Source organism: Accipiter gentilis, chromosome 26 (assembly GCF_929443795.1).
Source record: "Accipiter gentilis chromosome 26, bAccGen1.1, whole genome shotgun sequence".
Classification (NCBI taxonomy): domain Eukaryota; kingdom Metazoa; phylum Chordata; class Aves; order Accipitriformes; family Accipitridae; genus Astur; species Astur gentilis.
Window position 1 is genome coordinate 10,533,863 of NC_064905.1, and position 16,109 is coordinate 10,549,971.

Sequence of the window (16,109 nt, forward strand, 5' to 3'; positions counted from 1 at the left end):
TGTTCAGAAACCCTCTTTTGGCCAGGACATTTTCCCCGAGATAATTTAGGAAGTGTGAGAGATGCTGAGAAAGCTGCTGTGTCTTCAAGAGGAACAGCTTCCCCTTGGCAGACCATGCTGAGGATCTCCTCTGCTACGTCCCAGCACTTACTCATCCCTCCAAGAGGTTTCAGAGCTTTCTGCACACCCACATGCAGCCCATGCTCTGCACAATCTCCTCCCCACCTTTTAAGTTTTGCCTTTTCCTAGAACTACTCAGCAGTGCCTGCACTTGTTCCAGAAAACCCCAGCAAACCACAGCTCCTTCACTTTCTGCCTTCAGCACTTCAGCCTGGGAAGAACTAGCAAAGGGAGACCCAGAGCAATCCAGAACCATGTCTGCACTGCCATAAATCCGCCTTTGTGAGGGACTGACTGTGCCTCTGGGACACCCACTATTATTATAGTCATAGCTGTGTGCTACTATTACTAGCGGCTTCCTCCCCAATAATAGATGTGATCACACAAAGCACAGACACTGAAGAGCGAGGCTGGTGTGAACAGAAGGGTAGGGGGAGAGGAGATCAAGCAGTCAGTCCTGTGCAACAGCATCATCACAGCAGAGCAAAAATCTGTGGAGATGGCTGTAAATAGCTGGTGCTCAATAAAGGCCCAAGATAGATTGTTGCACATGGCAAAACTGAACGATAAAACGAAAAAGCATTGGAAAGCTGGGATTTGGGATGGACCATTTTGTAAGGTGGTCCATCTCTTAGTTTCTGCAGTTTTCACCAAAGACTATGTTTTAAAGACAGGAAAATGTGATTCCCAAGCAATAGCCGAAAATGGAAGGCATTGGGTTTGCCTAGGCAGAAGTAACCATACCTTTTTCAATGCAGAATAAATTTCTGTTACATCACAGTTAATTTCAACTCTTTCCCTATTTACCCAGTCTCCTGCCTTAGACTGCAGTAAGAATCTATCCCTGACCACATCTGCAGACACATGAGTTTTGTTCATTGCCTCTGCAGCTTATGAACCAGGCTGAAAACTTCCTGATATGGGTCTTCTGGAAAAATCTCAAGGCACTGCCTGAGGGCTGGTGTAAGAGCTGAAATCCAGTTTATTTGCCAAATGTTATTTTCCTTCATTTACTATCTTGAAGGATAATAACCCAAATCAAAATCCACATGTAACACCCTTGCTTCTATCTACTTTTTCAGTATTAATAGAGTGTCCATCTCCTGGCACTGAGGTGCAGCATTTGCTCTTTCACCAGCATTTCCCTGCCAATATTTGCTATCAGAGTTACTTCATTTACCACCTATCCTAGTTATTGTGATGTCCATCATTCTGGCGAAGTATGAATGACACCAGGGAGCGCACTGGAGCTTTACCTGCCTTATCTCCTTAGCCCAAGATCCTTTCCTCTCTCAAGGGCAGCCCAAGTGCCTTTTTGGTCCCTGTGACCTTGTCAGCTTTAAAGCAAAAGAAGGACAAAGTCCTGGCTAAGCAAAGTAAACCCTGGGGTCCCAACTACAGACACAGGGGTCACCGTGGACGTGGGTGCACCCCACGAGAGGGGGTAGGAGGGAACTCGTGCTGCTGAGAAGCAGCTGCCACCTCCCCACGTACAAGGGATGGCAGGAACAGTGGTGCAGGGCCCATCCCAAAATCCTCCCTGAGCTAATCCATGCTCTCAAACACCTCTCTGGACTCACAAGAAAGGACACAGGCTTTGCTCCCACCACTTGAGCAGCTCCTACACCCTGTCACCTCGGTCCCCCTGCTCCAGCCGTGATGGCTCCCCAGCACTGCTGTCTCCTCACCCAGCAGCAGCTCTATCTATACATTTCTTCTGCCCAGTCATGGACCAGTGGGAGGTGGCAGCGTCACCTCCTTTCCAAGAGTTTTGCCTGAATAATGACTCATTTCAAATACAAGGAGAAAAGCCCTGCTCCAGACCATGGTGGTGGATGATCAAGGGGATGGCGTGAGCTGCTGTTCCCCACTCCACCAAAGACCTGTTTATCCCAGCGCCCACCACGCTCCTTACTGGCAGGATCCAGCAGCATCGCCTGCTCAAAGGGATGGTGGGCTGCATCCCCAGCAGTGTAGGCCTGGGTCAGGATTGAGCCCTCACAAGGGCAATGTAATGGAACAAGAGCTGGTAGCTCAAGGAACAGGGAAATCTTCATTTAACAGAGAGGCAAGGGGTGAAAAAGATGCTGAAGTGTTCTGCTCTTTCCCTCTCCACCTGAGTAGGCCAGGTTGGACTAACATTTTGCAGCTGGGTTGGACTTCAGGATTCAAACTGCCAGCTATCACTAATCCATTTCAAATGCAAAAGCACTTAGTCAGGTCTTCATTTTTTTTTTGACATTTCTACCTATCCCTTACACCAAAAAAAAGTCCCTGCCCCAAATCCTTCTTTTTTTAAAAAATAGTTAATTTGAAGAAGCTAGACCTTAATATAGCCCTAATTCCCTTTGATGTCTCCCATGTAATTCACTGGAAGCACAATTTGCTGCGTAGATTTTTTTCATGTAATGTAAATTTACCAACCAGCTTTTACACACCAAATAATGATACTATGGTGAACTTAATGGCAGTTTATTGGCATCTCATTATCATGGCACTGTAACTTAAAATGTCACTGTGGGCCCCATACTGTGATAATTTCAGAATAAAAACTTTAAAGTCACTGTTGAAGAAGCTATCAACAATTCCAGGCAAAACCAACCCAAATCCCAATGTCAGCATTTCTAAAGTGCCCGTATAAATCAAAAATAGACACCTCAGGAAAGCACAAGCTTATGACACCTAAAACATCACATGCAAGACACGTTGCATTGAATTGCAAAATCCCCAGTGACCAGAGCCCATGTTCCTCCTTCTGCTGTCCCCGTAGTGTCTGACCTAAAACTGAACTGACAATCTCATAGCCATCATAGGCTAATACAGTTTAAGAGAGAGCTGGACAAGAGCTGATGCTCTAGGGAGCCATGGGGGGAAGGAGATATTCCTTGTTGGAGCACTTTACAAAGTACAAAGCAGAACGCAAATTGAAACTAGCCTGGTGCATGCTCAGCATTTAGGAAGGGCATTCCAGCTGCTGCCCAGGGAAGGGCCCTGGAAGACTGAGGACAATCACAGCTATGGACACAGGAGGGTCTCAGGGGTCAAAGACTAGCTTTAATTATGGAAAGACAGAACTGGAGTCTCTGCTCTGCCCTTGGTATCCGTGGCTCCCCTGGGCAAATGGCTTCACTTGGTTTCCTCCACAGCACAACACCTCGCCCCTTTTTCAAGGGATTGCTGCAGGTATTAAGGGGAGTTTAGTCAAGGCACTGTGACAGGTACAAGAAAGGAGAGAGAGGGGTATAAGAAAGGAGAGAGCCAAAGATCAGTGCTGGCTGCCTGACATGCTTTGCTTCTATGAACTAATAATTTACCTTGCACATAGGTCTTCACAGACATTTGCACTCACTTTGCCCCAACTCCACAACAGACTGTCACCCACAGGTCTCACACACCGTGATGTCTCACAAAGAGCCCATCTTTCTCCTCTCTTAGCAGTTACCTCCTTCAGTGGTAACGGTTACTCAATGGATCAGGGAAATCCTGAACCTAATGGGCAGAAAAAAGGAAATTCCCCTCTTCCTCTGATTTCCTAATTTCCTGGTTCTTTTTTAATCATCATTGTGCAAGTAACACTTGATTTATTACATTAAATGTAAACAGAAGTGCAGATAGGGCTGGTTGTTTTCTTTCATGAGTTATAATATAAGGGATCCAATCAATAAGATAATGCAGCCAAGCAGAGTGCACAGAAAATCATGCACTCATAAAAGGCATCTTTGCAATTAGTTTTTAATCAGCTCCTGTGATCTTCCCCTGACCAGCAAGGCTCTTAAACTCATGCCAGCAACAAGATGCTTACTTTGCACTTCTCTGACATGCCCCTCCGGTAAAAGACAGGGTAGATTATTTAGCCTGCCTCCTACTGAAAGACTTTCAAAGCTGCAGATCCTAAATTGTCTGTGTATCTGAGAGTAAGTCCATGTGCAACATGACCTGAAAGTCAGATCCGAGAACATGGGTAACTCCAGAATGGAAAATGGATGAAGGTAAAGAGGAGGAAGGAAAGGGAACTTCATCTTGCACCAGCAGCAACTGGCTTCAAGCAACTGGTTCTAACAAGCTTGCACAATGGGTCTCTCTGCCACAGGTCCCATTTTACTTTCACCAAATTCTCACCCACCCTCCTCGGAGCAAGGGCAGAGGGCTGATGTCCAGACCCATAGCACTGCATATCACAAGCAAATCAAGTCCAAAAGAGTCTCTTGTACCTTACAAGTGTCCCACAGTGCATTGACTGTATTTTCCCTTCTCAAAAAAAAGCTCCTTTTCTTTTTCTAGAAAATATTTCTTCTTCTAGAAACCTCCTAAAATTAAGAAGGGCACTACAAGCCCAAATATTCACTCACCTGCTACATGCCCTGTCCAGCCTCTGACTTTCTCCCTCTTTTGCTCCTCCAGACACGAAGGCTGTGCACATCAGAGTGTTTACCAATTTACGTAGCCTACAGAAGCCAAGAAAACTGTCTGTTCCCCATGCATGCTCTGGGGCTTTATGGCATAACACAATGCTGTGAGGTGAACATGCAGTATGGGCATGCAGAGTGCTGTCCTGCAGGACAAGCAGCACCCACCACCCTTGGGGAGCTGCTGTGCTCTTCCTGCCACATTTCAAGCAAGAAGCTGAAGCATTGACGTTCTCCTGTTTCTTCTCACTGGCAGTAGCAGGATACCAGTTATTTGCCTAAGGTTAGGCAGGACAGACCTGTGATATCCTCCTAAGACATCAAGCAGGTCGTGTCTCCAGCGGACAGCATCCCCCACGGCAATGAGTTAACTCTCCTGGTTTCATCCCAGAAAACACTGGCTTCAGAGTAATCCTGGAATCCATTCAATGCAGACCAGTTTTTCTTCAATTGTCCATCAGGACCGTTTGGTTTCTAACGCTTAGCGTACGCACATTTGTACTAAATTTGGTTTAAAAGTCAGCTCAGCCCCACGTGAACAATGGCACAAAGTGCACCGGGGATGGGGAAGGCAGCGAAGGAAAGGAGCTGCCCGGCTGGCAGGGAGGACGGCATCACCGCCCAAGAGGGTGGCTCTGAAGGCTGGCTCCTCTCTGGGAGCTCACCCACGCCAGAAACCCAGCTCCTCCACAGCACACTCAGCCGCCAGTGCCCTGCCCACCCCCGCAGATGCCACCGTGCCGAGTCCCCTTTTCTTCTTCCCACAGGTCCCTATTCATCTGCCCGGTAAATGGGACCTGACTTCCCAAGGCGTCCCGCTGATTCGAACGGCCATGCTCATAAAGTGAAGCACGATGCAGCATGACAGGTCTGGTCTCCAGCAGCGAGCCCTGACTCTTTTCTCTCCCTGTACACGCTCCACCTGGCACTGCACCAACCAGAAGAAGACCCTGTGTCTTCTCACAGAACAAAACTCCCAGGAACAGCCTGGATTTTGCCCCACAAAGGCAAAGAAGGGGTCAAACCACTGCCTGAAATCACTTCCTTTCATTCTGTCCTTCCAGATACTGTTATATGGGCTGTTTGGAAATCCTCACATTCAAGTGAGGATTTAAACAGGGTTTGGGGTTTTTTGGTCTTCTATTATTATTAAAGAAAACAACTGGTTTGTTTCTTTTTTATTACGCTCCATCTGATATTTTGGAACTAATCACGAAGACATTTCCTTAGCTACAGTTTTTCTTTTATTTGTGTCTTTCTTTTGTAGGTAGGAGAGCGGACAAGACAATCAGAGAAGTCCTTTTCTGGCTTTAAAAAAAACACAGATTAAATTAGTGATAATATTACCATCAGCTACAGGGTGGGCAAGGTTTTCAAACTTGGAATCCATTTTTCCATGGATGAGTCCCCTTTTACCGGCATAAATCAGTGCAGTGCCACAGTAATGTAGAGTACAGGCAAGCAGCTGGGGCTCTGCAGAACAGGGGTTTATAACTGGTCCTGCTGCTAATCACCAACACCGATTTAGAGAAGTCCCCTTTTCTCTTAGCACCCTTTCTAAAAGATTGAAATAACGGCATTGCTGTCTTCAGTAAAGTGTGCAGAGTAAAAAATGCACTAGGTGAAGACCAAGGTATTATTATAATGACAGCTTATGCTCCTTGACTACCTGGCCAATACTTTTTCTCACCTGGAAGTCTGGTGATAGCAATGGCAGACAGTACTTCTTGCCAGGGAAAAGGGTGATTTGGAGAATAACCCATATGGTCGTGTTTAATCTAAACCTCCCTTTTCCTGTTATGACCCTACCATTTGAACCCTGCAAAGAAGTTATGCTAGACATAGCCTTCTAGTGATTCCTGATGTTCTTGGAAGATGCTTTCTCTCCGTCTTTAACCCTCCTGCTCATTACTATTTCACTGATCTCTTTAGCCTCCCTTATCAGACACCTACATGTTCTACTTTATATTCATTGCTATCACCTTATTTTTCTGGGTACAACATTGACTGGTTTTGGGGGGTTATTTTATTTCCTTTTTCCCTTCTCTGCTGAATGACAAACATTTTGCTCAGTAGTTTTTCCTGTTAGGGAAAAGATGTTTTTGTAACATCCCCACAGAGGGCCCATAAAAAGGAAGCACGTTCCACTGCTTTGACTCATCTAAAATCAGTTGCAACCTTCGAGTCCTCTCAGACGGACCTCTGAGAAGGGCTTTAATGGTGGCAGCTTTGACTTCACTAATGTTAAAGTAGCCATGGCACACCATAAAAGAGGCCAGCACTTCAGCAGATTCTCAAAAACATTCTTCTCTAACTTTTCTAGTCCAAATGAAACCAGCCTGGATCTCACCTTGCCATTCACTTCACTACAAGGGCCCAGTCGGGCACACTGTTGTTCAGCTGAGGTGCCCCACTAGAGTCAGGACACCTCAGGACGCCTTCCTGCCTGATGAGCAAGGACTCATGCATGGAAGAGTTCATTTGTTGGATCCAAACGTTCACCTGCATACTTCAAATCTTCTCAGGGAGACCTCTGAGAAAGGTCTGTGACTGTCCTAATGTTAACCATCTGTGACCTTCCTAATGTTAAAGCAGCCACGGTACACCATAAAATTGATGGATTCATTTGTTGCCGTCCATCAGTCCAAATTAACCCTTCTGCATTTGAAGACAATATTGTGAACTTTTCATGGATGCTACGAGAGTGGCTGCTCAGATGCTGAACAGGATAATGTCAAAGTTTACTCAGGACTAGCCACAATGTAGGTGTCCCCAGGGGTGCCAGAGCCCCCAGAGCACACTCTCACTGTGCCCCACACACAAAGAATAACAGAAGACATGGTTTAGAGTTTTGTTTCTGAAGACAAAGAACCTGACAAGGACCCTGAGCCTGGGTTCCCGCTGGGAGAGATGCTGTGCAAATGAATGGGGGAAACTGCTGGTCCAGGCGAGAGCTGACTGCGCCTCACCCCCCATTAATGTACGGCATCAAATCTGTCTCCATGGGAACTATAATAAGGGCAGAACTTGTCTGTGCCATCTCAAACCGAGAGGGGGGAAAAAAGTCAAAGAAAATAATGAGCCTCACAGCAATGCGATTCTGAGCAAACGGAGCCCGAGCAGATGGCTGAGCAAGTGCCCTGCCATCATCCCACGCCGGCCCTTTGCTTCGCTTGCTCTAAGCTGGGATGAAGTCCTTACCCTGCTGCTCTGCCGTAGCCAACAGCAGCTCTGGTGCTTGCAGCTGGAAGCCGTGCCGCTGCAATGCAAATGCTGAACAGCAGCCACCGACCACGACTTCAGCTTCGCAGCGTGTGGCTGAACACAACTCTCGCCCAGCCAGAGATCAGAAGACAGGCACCGAGTTAGGGAGGGAGGCAGAGGGAGCGTGGGGATGCAGCCAGGAACGGGTGCATGTGTGAGTGGGACCATGCAGGCCTGGTTTTCGGAGGTGTTGAGCCTACGCAGAGCTCAATGACTTTAAACAATACTGTGGGTGTGAGTACCTTTACAAATGGAGGAGATGAGGGCAGGGTGGAGTAGGTGGGGATGAGATAGACTGAAGTCAGGGCACTGAACTCCTGCTTCGGCTCTACGAAATACAGATCCAGGGATCTCGGGAGCAAAGAGGAGAACCCAGAAGAAAATGCTCCCCCTGCTCGACCTTATGCACCAGGTCCAGATCCAACCCCTGCTGCGCCAGACAAAACCAAACCATGGCTCTGTAAAACCCAGATCACCTGTGAGTAAGACTGTATTGCTGGTGACCAGCGCGGAAGGTCAGCAAGTGGCTTTTCACTATTATCTTCCCATCCCAGGCTGGAGACAGGACCCAGGTGGGCTGTCGTGGCACCCCGGCACCACCATGCCCTGTGCTCGGGGATGACTCCCACCCCGGAGAGCAGCTGCCACCCTGCCACCCATCTCCACCAGCACACGAACCACTGGGCGAGTGCACCTCCAGCTATTTTCTCTAATTGTTCCCCTAATCACATAAAATTGCCAAAGTTCAATTTGTCTTCTTACAGAGTAATTTGCTTTCCACCATGCATTGCTGGCTGTGTCTCTCACTGTAACCCATGTGTCTGCAGCCACTCAAACGCATTAGGGTTGAGGAGGGGCCCGAATTAGATTATTTCTTCTAATAAAAATAAGTCTAATGGAATTACACAAGACCAGATTAAAGTTAGCTGCTTTGAAAATACTGGTTTCGGTTTCATGTTAGCTAAGAGAACAAGTACATGGCTCATCCCTCTCCCATCTCCTGACCCACACGTGAAGGCTGCTGTGGGAGGTAATCCACCCTCTGCACCAGCTGAGGCGAAGGTTAGATCATGCTGACAACCACCGCTCGCCCTAAGCTAAGTGCTAAATGTGTATTTTACCTTTCCTATGGCTTTATTCCTACACAGAGGCAGGTGGCAGGAGCAGAAAACATGCTGGCGTTCAGACCTCTGGAGACCTGAAGGAATGCCCTGCTTTCCCACCCTAGATGTAATTCATGTGTGGTGAGAAATGATGCCACACTTTTTTTTTTCCCCTACATCAGCACAGAGGAGGAATGAGACGGTAAGAGCTGAGGGCAAGTGTAGGCCACAAGTGCAGGCCTGAAGGTAGAAGTTGCCATCACCAGCTGAGCCCAGTAGGGTGAAAATTTTGGGGGTCAGTGCAGGGCACTCAGAAAGGGTCCCCCTGCTCTTCAGCATCCTTATAGTCAGTGTTCAGAGTGAAAAATTCTGCTTCCTAGAGCAATCAACTGGGTTTCCAAAGAAACATCTATACCTTTTAATTGGGTGTATTAGTCTTCTAAGACTTGCAAATTTTTTTGAGAGACTACCTGAGGAACGAAGCACAGGAATGACAACATCAGAACAGAGGACGGTCTCTACCTTGGCACTCATCGCCGTCTTTTTTAGCAAATGGGCTAGGGAGGACATAAGTGGATAATTAATTAGTAGTCTTCCCATGAGGGAAGATTTTCTTTAACCCTCAGAAGCTTACTGATCGTCATGCCCTGACACAGGAGGCTCTATTGACTTGGCACACTGTCAGCCCAGATGTTTAGCTGCAGTATTCTCAGTATTTAGACCAACATGCACTGCAGTCCTTGTGCTACATCCCCAGGCAGCTTAAATCAGCGTGGCTCCTCAATGAAATCACTGCGATTACTTCCATTTACACAAGCTGGGCATCTGCGTCTGTGAACCAAGCCAGGCATGGGGCAATCCTACCCTGCTTCTCTGCTCATCTACTCCAGCACGTGTTGGAAGGATGGCTCTCTCCTGCTTTTCACTCAAATGACAGCTTTGGTTTCAAACACAAACCCACAACGAGTATTTCCATATTGTGTGGTGTGACAGTTGGATGTGCAAGGCAATATGTTGCCTCCTCGCTCCTTCTTGCCGTACACTCCCTACCCTTCGCTCACTGCTCCTACAGTGAGCAGTACAGGGAGACAGTAGGAAGCATGGTCGGTCCCCACAGAGGAGACCGTGGTTCTCACCTCAAGGTGCTCAGCTCCTTCCTTGTCCCAGTGCACCACGGCACCGGGATCTGGATTCCCCCTTGTCCTCCGCATCCCCCCAGGCACTGCCTCCTGCTGTCTCCAGCCCAGGAGCAGAGGACTGTGGAAAGCAGGAGAGACCTGAGGTGTCCTCAACGGAGAGGTGGGGAGTTCCCCACCTCCTCCTCTTCACAACCCTCTCACCACACACTGCCTGCAGTCCTCTGTCCCATGGCAAGCTGTATCTCCCTTGCATTCATCTGGCAACCCCTTCCACCAGCTCCAAACAGACAGTTCTCACCCAAAGGACTTAGACCCATGCTGGCAGGCACCCTTACCTGGAGGAGTACCTTGCTCTTTGGCCTGCCTCAGATCTCCTGGAGATAGGGACTACTTGCAAAAGGGGAGCAAACGTGGAAAACTCGAGGCGTGCCAGCTGGCTCCAGAGGACGGGGAGGAGGAGGTGGGGAGAACCACTGATGGCACTCACAGGAACGCGGTGCAGAGGAGCTGCATGTACAATTTGGAGACTTCCTAGGGGCTTTAATGAGCCAACAAGCACAGTCAGTGCACTTGCTCCTCTTACTTTTAAATCAGTGTTTACAAAGTCCTGGGGAAATTAAACTATTTATGTCTATCCCCAGTAGGGGACTGTTTAAAGAAAAAAGATAAACATACCTTAGTGTGTAAATACTTATTATTTAAGCAAACACAGAGGTTCACTCATATGTTTGTTTTTCAGCAGCATTACTGGACAGTATTGACAGGGCCGAGGTCAGGCTGGGAGAGCAGAAAAGAAGCAGTGAAGAGCTTTTCAGAGGAGAAGGTGGCTGCTGCTGCTCCTGCACATGGCAGGAGTTCCCCCTCCTGGTGGGAACACCACGGGGGGCCGGGTCCCCGAGTCCCCCCTGCCCGGGAGCAGGGGTGGGCGCACCTGCAGCTCCCGCACCGCTGGTCTTCCCCCAAAGAGTGGTACTGCACAGACTGCTGCAAATCCCGAGCTGCCTCCCCCAGAGACTGCCCATCATCCGCTGCTACAATGACAAAATCCAAGTAATGTCCTAAAAAAATCTACCTTGCCTTTGCTATCCCAAGCAAAAATAGTCAACTGCTGTAACACAGGACAGAGAAAATAATTCTCCTTCAAGAAACACAGGGCACTATTCTCATTAAAAGTATTTTATTTTTAAAAAGAAATGAAGTCATAATGACATCACACACTTCAAAGCACAGTCCAGGCCAACTGCCACTACTGTCTGGGAGCTTAAAGCTGGCAAACCAGGACCTAGCTCCTTCCTCGCTGCCCCGAAGCAGCAGAAACTTGCAGCTGTGTAATGTTTTAATCAGTCACCCTTCTATGAAGTTTCCATGGGGGAAGTTTGTTTTGGAGCTAGGAAAGATGCCTCGGGGGGTTGAGGAAATGACACTAGTTTTTCACTCACAGACACAGCTCTGTCTCTCCTGGCGTCAGATCCACAAACTGGCTCCACTCCCAGTACCTGAACCAAAGCACTTAGACATGAGCAAGATTCCCGCTAACTTCTCTCGGCTCTGGAGTAAGTCTGAGCAAGGTCGGTGTTCAGCTGCGATGAAACGCTTAGCCTCGGCGACACGAGCCTGGAACAGACGCAGAGCTCGGATAGCTCGGATGTGACAGGGAAAGCTTTGCACTACGGACCCTGGGACGCAACTGTCAGAGCACAAAGCTGTCCGACTCCCCAGCAGCTCCGTTCCTGGAAAACACCTTCCTTCAGTGCCTTCGCTCAAGTGAAGTTTCCTACTCCCTGCAGCGCCCGATGAGCTTCTCCGCCTGACAACTTTCTCAGTGGCACCGAGCTCCTGCTCCGTCCCAGCCAGAGTAACGTTTCTTGCCTTCCAGCAGACCGCTACTGACAATTTCAGCAGTTTGCTGAGCACCGCTGGTTGAACAGGCGCAGCGGCATCGCAGCTGGCGGGCACCCACGCTGGCAGCAACCACCAGCACGAAAAACCGTTCTCCCTGGCCGGCTGGCTCCCTGTGCGATCCCACACAACCCGACCTCCCCCTCCCCGGCTACCTCTACGCGACCACCCGCACCGGCCTGTGCCAAAGCCGTACCCACTTCGAGACGCCCGTCCCGCTCCACGCACCGAGGCGGAGCGAGGTCCCACCGTGACCGGGCTGCCGCTCGCTACACCGGCCCCTCACGACCGGCCCGGGCACACGCGTCGCCCACAGGCTCAGCCCCGCACCAGCGCCGACGGGCACTCAACGAGCCAAGAGAGTAAGAAAACCGCCAGGCGAGCGCGGCTCCGCTCAGACCCTCGGAGCTGCGGGCGCAGCGCGGCCCCAAGCTCCCGGCGCGGCCGGGGGGGCGCAGGGGGGAGGCGGGCACGGCCGGCAGCGCACCCCGGACCCCGCCGCGCAGCCGGAGCCCCCCCCCCCACCACCACCACTACCACCACCTTCTGGACCGCCCGGTCGGGACCAGGCGCTCTCCGCCCCGGGGAAGCCGCTGCCTTACCATCGCCGTGCCGGAGCCCCGCTCCCCCGGCGCGCCTCCTCATCGCGGCGGCGGGGCAGGACGGGGCCGCCCGGGCCGGTCTCCGGTGCTGCTGATGCTGGCGCGGTGCGGTGCAGTGCGGGGAGGGGAGGGGAGGGAAGGGGAGGGGAGGGGGGGACACACACCGCGCTCGCCGCCCGCGGGGCTGCGGCGCTGCCTGCCGAGGCGCGGCGGCAGCGCAGGGAGCGCTGCCCCCGCCCCGCCGCTCCGCGGCCGCGGAGAGAATCCGCCCCCGCTGCCGCCCCGCCCCGGGAGCGGAGGGGCTGCCCGGCCCCGCACCACCACCCCCCCGCTCCTGCCGGCTCTCCCCCGGCAGCCCCGAGCCGGGAAAAGTTGGGTCGGTCCCGCCGCGATGAGCCCGGGGCCAGGCCGGGGCGGGGGGGGGGGGGGGGGGGAGGCTGCGCCTCTGCCCTGCCCAGGTGGGGGGTGGCTCTGCCCGCCGCCCCCCCCCCCCCCCCCCCCCCGGCAGCCTCATCCCTCAGCCGGCTCCCGGAGCGCTCTCCGACCCCCGTCCTCCAAGTTTTTATCTGAGCGCTTTGGGGGAGGGCAAATCCCCTTTGATCCTGGCAAAGGCTTCTCTCCCTCTCGGCTCTGCAAGCCAACTTGGGGGATTTGCGCGTTTGTCTGTTTGTTTGTGTGCGAAAATAGCAGAAGGGAAGCGGAGCCACACCGCAAGCGCGTTTTTCGCTTGCAGTGTCAGCCCGGTTCCTTTGACATCATTAGAGCTTTGGCAGCTGAAAATCTGACCCTGTGACCCTTAACAAACCTCGGTCTTGGCAGAGGTGGGCACCACAACCAGCTCATCATCTGAAGTTTGAAAATAACTATTGCAATAGTGGACTGAGGATAAAAGCAGGATCCGAGCAGCTCCATCTTCAGGTATGCTAACCTTCCACATCTGGAACTGCATTTTGTATTTTGGGGGTTCAAAGCTACAGTGCGTTTGTGCAGTTTCTCCTTTGGAAAGTGCCTGTAAACATTTCACGTAAACAGGAGGCTCGGTACTGACAGCTGCAGGGAGTATTTCTGACTAGACCTGCTTTTGGAAATGAAGTGATATTTTTCCAACTACCAGCACTCAGCTTCGGCTGCAGCTCCAGGGTCTAGCTGGGTTCCCTCCCTCGCCAGTACCTCCAGGTCTGCGGGAGACCAGGCTCCTCCGTTCCCTCTGTGAAACTACGTGGGCTCCACGCCCACGCTGAAACTCAATCCACAGGGCAAGGCCCTTCAGCTTGGCCTCTCTGTCTTGATGTAACTTCTGGCTACAAATGTCAGCAGATTTGACTCCAAGAGGCTGAGTTTGTTGAGTGAGATCCACGGAGTGTGCACACATCCAGTGTGCATGGATTCAGGCACACTGCTGCGCTCATACAATGCCTCTCAGGCTTTGCGGGGGACCCCGAGGGACATCACTGCGAGCTCTTCAGGCTGTCATTTCTCAGAGCAGAACTGCACTGGAACAGGGTGATCCAAAGTACGCACAAGTTCAGAGAAGAAATTTGGTGTGTAGCTATCCATTCCATGCCCTTTAATCCCAGTTTAGGACCTGGAAAAGGGACGTCTTTGATGGTGTGTAGATGCAGGAGAAACCAGAGCACCCAACAAATTGCAATGTATGTTTCTTGCTGACAGGATACTCAAAGTTTCCAAAAATAAATGCTATTAAACGCAGTTTATTATCAACTTGTTTGATAGGACCCATATTTTAAAGATCTGAGCGGTTTTGGCAAAGATCTTTCAACTGATTTCTCAAAAAATTTGGCGGTATTTTCAGCCACTGCAGGCAATCACGCCTTCCCAGGCTGCCAGGCCTCGTGTTTGTTGCATGCATTTGTTCATCACTATAGTAACTGAAAGACAGATAAGGAATAACATTAAGAAAAGTAAAACTGGGATCAAATCCGTGAAGAAACACCTTGTCATAATTTGGATTTTCTCAGGCTTGCACCACTGAGGACAAAGTGGATGAGGCTGGTCTGGGTGGAGCTGAGATGGGTCATTTTAAAACTGGAAGTTAAAGCATTCCTGAAACAATTTTGGTTTGGCTTCATTTTCTTCTCTGTAGTATGAACTTGAGCTTTATGGACAACTCATTATTATAGCCTGTAGCTTTAATACTGAATTTATATATATATGCGGCTTGATGTCTGTTCATGGAGCAAGCAGTTGTAGCTCTTCCTGACAAGATCTGAGTCCTCAGAGCAGCTGCTCACTTGCCTTTGCTGTTGTTCTGAGTCAGGATCTCCAGCAGCTACTACTAATGAGCCCGATAGCATAAAAGGGAAAACATCAGAGTGTGGACCCCTAAGCGAAGCACATGCTGCAGTTTGCACATGAGCAGGCAAACTGAAGTTAAACGGGTTTATGCGCTTTCCTAGCAGGTGTTTAAATGCTTCATTGGATCGAAGACCAGCAGCATGGTGGGTCAGGATCAAAGCTGCTCACCTGCATCCATCAAGTTGGAGAGCGATGGAAAAGAGAACCGAGCAGTCCCCTTCCTGCTGGCACTGCAGCAAACTCCTGTCCCAGCCTTGCTGTGCTCACTGCAGTCTTAGGGACATGCACTTTGAAAACCTGAATGCTGGAAGGCAGATTCACAAGTGGCAGTTGGAGGAGGGTCTTGACGTCTTAGGCCCCCATCTCCCCAGCCCCAGTGGTTAGAGCCAGGGGTAAAGCACGCTGTGCTGGTAGCAGTTGGGTTATGTCCTGCCGGAGGACGGGGCAGCGATCCCAGCCTGCGCCCACCCATTGCACGAGCAGTGGGTCCTGGTTGCGCTGTCTCTGCCACGCAATTCCTCACCACCTGGCCCTTCGGTGTGCCCGTACCGCCGATATTTGGAGGAAAGTAATATTCAACACCATGAGTACCACATGTATATGGAGCCATCTCTCCATCCAGGCAGAACCTACAGCAGCGAAGTGTTTTGCTGTCTGCAGAGTGGCCCAGGTGGATGGAGAGCCAAGGGAGTAATTCGTGGAAGCTTGACCAAAACAGATCCCCTTGTGTAAAGATACCTGAATGTGACCAGTGCCTGAGCAGAGCGAGGCTGCCTGCCGCCGCTCCTCTGCAGTCCTGGTCTCAGGATCCTGGCGCTCTCTTTGCTTTACCAGGTGCAAACCATGAAGTGGGGAATGGATTTGGATGCATGGAGGAGGCAGCGTGCAAGACCCTTCCACCGCTGGGTGTTTCTGAACCCTGAGAACAGGTCATGCTGAACCCTAACGCTGTCATCAGTTTTGGTCATACTACATCACACCTCCTTTTAATGCAGATTCCCCTCCAGGATTATCAAAGAGTTTATTCAGCCTGAATGGGATGCCTACAAAAATTTAATTAAATTTTTAAAAAGAAAAATTGGAGAGGATTAGAGAGGGAGATAAGGCAGTGGCTTTTTCTTCTTCCCCCCTCTCTCCTCCTTTTTTCCTTCTGTAACAATAATAAAGCCAAAGATCTAGTTGAGAAAAAAAGTGGCTGAGTGATTCATCAGGATTGAATCACAGTCACTATGCAGTGGAATTCACTGCGTTCACTTCTGC

At 50.3% G+C, this 16,109-nt stretch overlaps 1 protein-coding gene across 3 annotated transcripts in view; it reads right to left on the reverse strand.

Moving 5' to 3' along the window:
- The window catches only part of HTR4 (5-hydroxytryptamine receptor 4), a 145,868-nt gene extending 133,189 nt beyond the window's left edge, over window positions 1–12,679 (reverse strand). For all 3 annotated transcript variants that reach the window (XM_049829154.1, XM_049829155.1, XM_049829156.1), the window contains exon 1: window positions 12,534–12,679. The gene's annotated coding sequence lies outside the window, so the exon portion shown is untranslated. The remainder of the gene's footprint in view (window positions 1–12,533) is intronic.
- Window positions 12,680–16,109: the final 3,430 nt, after the last annotated feature.